The following is a 6,319-nucleotide window of genomic DNA, read 5'->3' as shown; positions in this document are numbered from 1 at the left end:
CTCCCGCCGCGGAGCACAGGCTCCGGACGCGCAGGCTCAGCGGCCATGGCTCACGGGCCCAGCCGCTCCGCGGCATGCGGGATCCTCCCGGACCGGGGCACGAACCCGCGTCCCCTGCATCGCGGCAGGCGGACTCTCAACCACTGCGCCACCAGGGAAGCCCTATTTCTTAAGGGTAAATACTAAGCACCAAATGTGTGGATCGGAGGGCATGCACATTTTTAGGACTTGTGACATATAATGCTGCCTGGTCCTCTAGTTGACTGTCGCCCGCTCTGTGTCCCTGGCAGCCAGCTCTGAACCCGCCCCCGCCTCCCTGTGTCTTCCAGATGCCTGGGAACCACTCTCCTCCCGTGCCATGAGGCCACCTCCGCCCCAACACCACCACCCTCCTGTGTCCACCCAGCCTTTCTCCGCATCCACGCCCCGCCGGGCTGCTCTGGAACCGTGAGGCCCGGCTCTCCTCCACCCGCCCCGCACCCACCCGCCGCCTGAAGCCACCGGCTCCAATTGCCACCAACTTCTGCCTGTCCAGAAAACGACAGTACGGATGGGAAAAGGCTCCAGCCCTCTGCAAAACCAAGGACTCGGCTGCTTCGCAGGCGGCCTCTCGGTCCCTCCTGCTCTCCTGCGTGTGTGCTTTCGTTCTTTATTTCAAAGACATTGAAAAAGAAAAAAAAAAACACCAAAACTACCTTCTGTCCTAGAAGATTCAGACTGACAGATGGGGAGAAGGCCTCGGGGACGTCAAAGAACTCTGCCTCCTGCCTTGACCTTGGCAGCGGGAGAGGCCACGGGGGGTCGGGGCGTGGTGGAGCCTCCCTGCCCATCGTGATTTGGCGCCCCATCCTCGAGCAGCAAGACCACCTGCGCGGATAGGATGATTAATTACAATGTTGGTGATTTTTTTTGTGATAACAGTATTGTGCTTTCTGTGAGGAAAGTGAAGTTTTTTTTTTTTATATACATATATAATTGATACCTTTTATTTATTGGTTGGTAACTGTTGCTGCTGCCTCGTGTGTCTGACGCTCCCAGGGAGGCGGGGCCCACAGTTTACACGTGCACGCCCTCGCCCACCTGCCCAGGCGCTTGGGAGGATGGTGGCCTGCAGCGGCCAAGAAGCCAAAAATCTTTTTTTTTTTTTTTTTTTTTTTTTTCAGATACTGTGCTCGATGTTTGGAGAGGGGAAAGGTGGGCTTCTTAAATGGCTAATGCACTGTTCCCTCCAGCTCGAATGCCTCCCTCCTGGATCTCTTTTCTCTGCTCCCCGTTCACACATCTCTCGGTCCTGTATCCTCCTCTGGGTCCATAACCTCTTTTCTGAGGACAAACAGGGGACATCTTCTGGTTTCTCAGTGCTTGCTTTGGTGTTTGCAGCGCCATGGAGAGTGGCGAGGCTTGTGCTGAGACTGGGAGCCAGGAAGGGGCGGGGGTGGACCGAGAACCTAAGGAGAGAAGGAGGAGGGAGGGAGCAGGTGTAAAGTCTGCGTCTCCCTCCTTGGTGGGTTTTGAGAATAGCCGCTCATCCTGCTTTCCTGCCTTCCTGCCTGCCTCGTCCAGCGGACCACAATATCTTTCCCTCTTTTAGCTGAAAGGCCGGAAGGGAGAGGCGGGGAGAGAAGGGCCGCAGACAGTCCCATTCAGGTAGCTTCTTGGGCTGTGGCCCGCATGTGCTCACGGGAAGCTTCTAGCTCTGCCTGCCACTGAGACAGGGCAGGCCCACAGCTGTCACCAGGAAAGTCAGATGACCTTGGGCCGGAAGGCAGGATCCCGAGGCTGGCCCTTGCTCCGTGATTGTGGGCCCCAGCTACCCCTGCTGCAGAGCCGGGAGGCCCGGGCTGGGGGATCGGAAGGCTTCCCTTCGTGCTGATGCCGTCTAATTCTAAGCTTGGGTTTCCTGCAGTTGGTGATTCTGAGGTCTGTGGCTAAGTTTATAGACCCCAGCAGACGCGGAGACCGTCCGAGTCACTGTTTGTCTCTTAGCACAGTCTTCAGGGACACAGCAGTCACTGTTCGTGGTGTGTGGGTTCGGGTGACACACCCTGTCCCTCCCCGCAGAGCTTCCTGGTCCCTCCTGGACTCTTGAGTTATCTTTCAGACCCAGAACTAGTCCTCACCCAGGGAAGGCTTCTGGGTGAGAAGCAGCCTCCCAGACTGTTTAGGGCCAGGCCGGATTCGAGAATCCCTGCTTCTTCTTTGCGAAGTCAGCAGCCTATCACCTCCTGACTTATCCCGGCCACCGGAGGGGAGGAGCTGACCCTCGGCCCCCACTTTAAATTGCCCTTGGCGTCCACTTTGCACTTTCCCAGGAGGCCAGAGCTTCTCCTGCTCTTTAACTCTCACAGCAGACCCTCCGCCAGAGAGTGGCTCTGCCAGCGTGGGACTTGCATGTCCGCTCCTGCAGGCTGGACCGCTTGGCCAGCCCCTGTCTCTCCCTCCTTTCATTTGCCAGTCCTCTGGCTGCCCTCTCCCTCCACTGGAAGCCCCCCAGATCCTGCGGGGATAGGAGCAGTGGTTCCATTTTCATGGGTGACTTTGAAGCTTGGGCTCTTTGAGGCCCCTGCGGTCACCTTCCTGCTCAGGCCACTGGCCCAGGAGGCCCAGTACTCACCACCAAATCCTGCAGTTCCTCAGCCTGGCTCTGACCTAGGACCCTAGGGCAGCAGGTGAACTTGGTGGCTTGGGGCTGGAGACGGGGAGAGTGGGGCCTTTCCCCAGGTCAAATGATTTCTCTGGCCTCCACCTAAGCCTCGATTTACCTCTCTGGTCCAGTGGGCAGGAGCTTTTGTGCAGCCTGTCCTGGAGCATCACGGGAAAGGGCTTGTGGCTAAGAATTATCCAAGGTTAAGCATGTGGGTCCTGCCCGCTGAGACATTGATTCCTAGGAGTCTAGGGAGATGTGTGTGCAAGGCTTTCCTCCCACCTCCTCACCGTTAGGCTTTTGGTTTGGAGCTACGCGTGTGGCTTTTGACCTTAGCAGGCGGTACTGTGGACCCATGCCCCAGGCACACCTTGGGTCCTTGCCCAGAGACAGTCCAGAGCTGCTGGAAGGGCCACGCTTCTTCCTGGCAGGGTGCTGGACGCCGGCCATTTTTGTCCAAGGTTGCGGGCAGGGACAATTCCGTCCCCTCCTCTCACCAGGCCTCTAGCTGCAGCACCCTCGGAACCCTGAGCAGCCCATGGGCCTCTCTCCCCAGCACCGTTTCCCACCCGAGGCCCAGCCCCATCAACTGCTGCTCTCTGGGGCTTCCAGACCAGCCAGAAGCCAGGCTCTTAGCCCTCGCTACCCAGCCCAGGAGCAGGGGCCAGCCTCGGGCAGTCTGTCTGCAGCAGCCCTGGCCTCTTCCTCATAGAATCCGCTCCCCACTCTGCGTTGATGGTACTTAGGAGAACGTCATGAGTTTCTAGTATTTAACCAGGCAATGTTTAGAATAACGTCAAGGCAGATGTGTGTCCTCCTCTTCCCCTGAAATGCTTTTCGTTTTGACAGCCAACTTCCTAGATGACAGATGCGTCTGGGCTTTCGGGGACCCTGTCTCTTCTCTAGGGGGTTGGGGTGTGGGGTTCCTGGGCCCCCTGGGAAGGTGCGGCCTCTCCCTGGGGAAAGCCCCACTGCTAACCTAGTGGAAAGCTACCGGGTTCTCAGTGGTTTCAGCTTCTAAGGGATTGAGGGGAACACGGGAGCGCCCCCTCGTGGCGATGATCAGTAAAGGCATTTGGGGGACCTGACCAGACAAATAGGTGATTTGAGAGGGAGGCCGCAGACGGGGAGGCGAGGGGGGGGCGGGGGGTGGCTATGATCTCACCCAGGCCCTGGGCTTCCAGCCCCACCTTATTGGCAGCATGTCTCCCAGACGCCCTTCTTCTAGGTCTACCCCAGAGATAGCAAGTGAATCAGCTTAAGGGCACTGTAATGGGAAGCCTTGCCCCCCCACCTTTTTTAATATCTGCGGAATAAACCCAATGGTTGATTTTTGAATGAATAAAAGGCTTTTGTTGAATACACAGCTGGTCCCATCTTCTGTCTTGGCATCTAGGCCTCTCAGGCTTTGTCTGCTCCTCATGATTGGGACAAATGCAGAATCCCCTCCACCTCCACCCCAACTGCCCCCTGCCCAGGCTGTACATTTCTGTTTTCCATGTGTCTTTGCCTTGACCCATGGCCCCAGGGAGGGCCACAGGCTCCCAGTCTGACTCAGTGACCAGCTTTGTCTGGGACTCTGGGCAAGTCACTTCTCACTGGGACTCAGTTTCTCCATCCATCAGATGGGAGTGAGTCTCTGCTCAGCCCATGTCACAGGGCCATTGCGGGGAGCAGCCGTGAGTGGACTTATCAGAGCCTTGGCCGAGGTGAACGGCCAGTGGGAGTCTCAATTGTCATGGTGCCCCCCCGCCCAGAGCCTGCAGCTTTGGAAAGGAATTTGGGCAACTCAAAAAAAAAAAAAAAAAAAAAAAGCAATGTTTCCTGGGTGGTGATTTTCTTTGTTTGCCTCCCCAATCCCTCTGAGCCTCTTTTGGGGTGTTGTTCTGTCCGAATCTGCTGGTGTGTGGCTCTGGGGGAGGGGCAGGCCCTGGGGTGGACAGGGGCCACGTAGCATGCCCAGGCCTCCTCTCGTGCTCTCGTTGTATGTCGTCCTTGTCACGCCAATTAAACACACTTCCTGACTTGTCTTTGCCTTCCTTGTGTGGACCTGTTGCTTTGTCTGTTTCTTTTTTGTTTCGTTTTAGGTTTCTTCTTCCTCCTGTGACACCCTTTCTCTTGCTTTGGGTGCTGTCTGCCCAGTTTCCCCAAGAGAAGGAATGTGCCGAGTGAGAACCTTGGGTGTAATGATTAAACCAGAACATTTCCAGGAGTGTTTCTGGGAAGCCTCAAGAGTGCAGCAGAGTGAATGCCCACAACACCCCACGTGTCACTCCTAGCATTTCCATTCCTGCCCGTTTCATCTCCTGGGGTTCTCTAAAGGTTTAATAATGTTTGAAAACATGGGCCTAGACTAGTGGTTCTCAGAACTGATCATTGTAGAATCACCTGGGGGCTTGTTAAAACCCAGACTGCCATCTGCAGAGTTTCTGATTAGCTAGGTTTGGGCCGGGGCCTAGGAATGTGCATTTCTAACAAGTTACCAGGCCATGCTGATACTGCTGGTCTGGGACCACACTTTGGAAGGCCTGGGGAGCTGCTGACACTGAGGGATATCCAGCTGGGTTCTAATTTGTTTTGTTTTGTTTTTTTGCCACAGCACGTGGCTTGCAGGATCTTAGTTCCAGGGATCGAACCTGGGCCCTGGCAGTGAAAGAGCAGGGTCCTAACCACTGGACCGCCAGGGAATTCCCCAGCTGGGTTCTAAAGAGGAGTCCACCCTCCACTTGCTGGGGATTCAGGCTAATCATTCACCTGCACGTAACTTTTGCACCTGCCACGTGTCAGGCACTGAGGGCCCAGAGACTTGTCACTTACCTAGTGGAGGGTGTTTCAGGAGGGGAGGTGGGTAGGTGAGTAGCTCCTATGGGGGCTCTCAGAAAGGCACCCCATGGTTTGGCTGTTGGAATAGCTGCCCTCTGCCATAGTTCCCCTCGGCCTGGAACCTGGGATCTTGGAGGGACCTCCTCTTTCCCCTCTAGTTAAGTGACCAAAAGTTTGCTCAATGCGCATGGCATGGGCCCCCCATGTGCCAGGTGTTTGGGGGAGATCAGAGGAGGTGACAGTCTTTGCCTTCTGGAGCTGGCTGAGGAAACGTTAATTAGGAGAACAATAAAAGGCAATGTCACTTCAAGAGCATCACTGCTGGCTAGAAATATGTTACCGCTCTGGGCCAAGGGCACTTGAAAGACACGTGAGTGTGTAGGTTGATGAGATCAAGCAGCCAACGTTAGAATGAGCCACCAGCTGCAAAAACACGTTGTGTCACAATTGGTTTTGTGAAAGGGAGCGTCAGACCGACGCCACCTGCGAGACAAAGCTGGAGGGCCCACTTCGGGGCTGAAGCAGCCACAGAGAAGGGGGTGCAAAGATGGCGCCTTCCATGGCCACGCCGGGCACCCAGCCTCATGCCTCGCTCTGGCAGGGTCTGGAGCGAAGATGCTAGAACTCTGCCAGACACACGGGAGCGAATCAAAGCAATGTGGGAAGGCAGTGTGGGACAGTGGTTATGGCTATAGGTTCTGGAATTAGACCTGGTTCTCAGCAGCCTCCACCACTTGACATTGGGCATGAGTTGTAACTGACAGGGTTTTCTGGTAAAAACGTGGACTCCAGTTAGAAGCAGGTGATGACTCCACAGCCCTCCCCAACAACCTTACCACCAGATGGAAAGTT

The 6,319-nt window shown here is 55.9% G+C and overlaps 1 protein-coding gene across 2 annotated transcripts in view; it reads left to right on the top strand.

The window, feature by feature from the left end:
• Positions 1 to 4,661, top strand: part of NCS1 (neuronal calcium sensor 1) — a 61,787-nt gene extending 57,126 nt beyond the window's left edge. For both annotated transcript variants that reach the window (XM_024126307.3, XM_028497502.2), the window contains exon 8: positions 330 to 4,661. The gene's annotated coding sequence lies outside the window, so the exon portion shown is untranslated. The remainder of the gene's footprint in view (positions 1 to 329) is intronic.
• The last annotated feature ends 1,658 nt before the right edge of the window (positions 4,662 to 6,319 follow it).

This window comes from Physeter macrocephalus, chromosome 13 (assembly GCF_002837175.3).
Source record: "Physeter macrocephalus isolate SW-GA chromosome 13, ASM283717v5, whole genome shotgun sequence".
Lineage (NCBI taxonomy): Eukaryota > Metazoa > Chordata > Mammalia > Artiodactyla > Physeteridae > Physeter > Physeter macrocephalus.
This window is presented reverse-complemented; position numbering and strand designations above follow the sequence as displayed.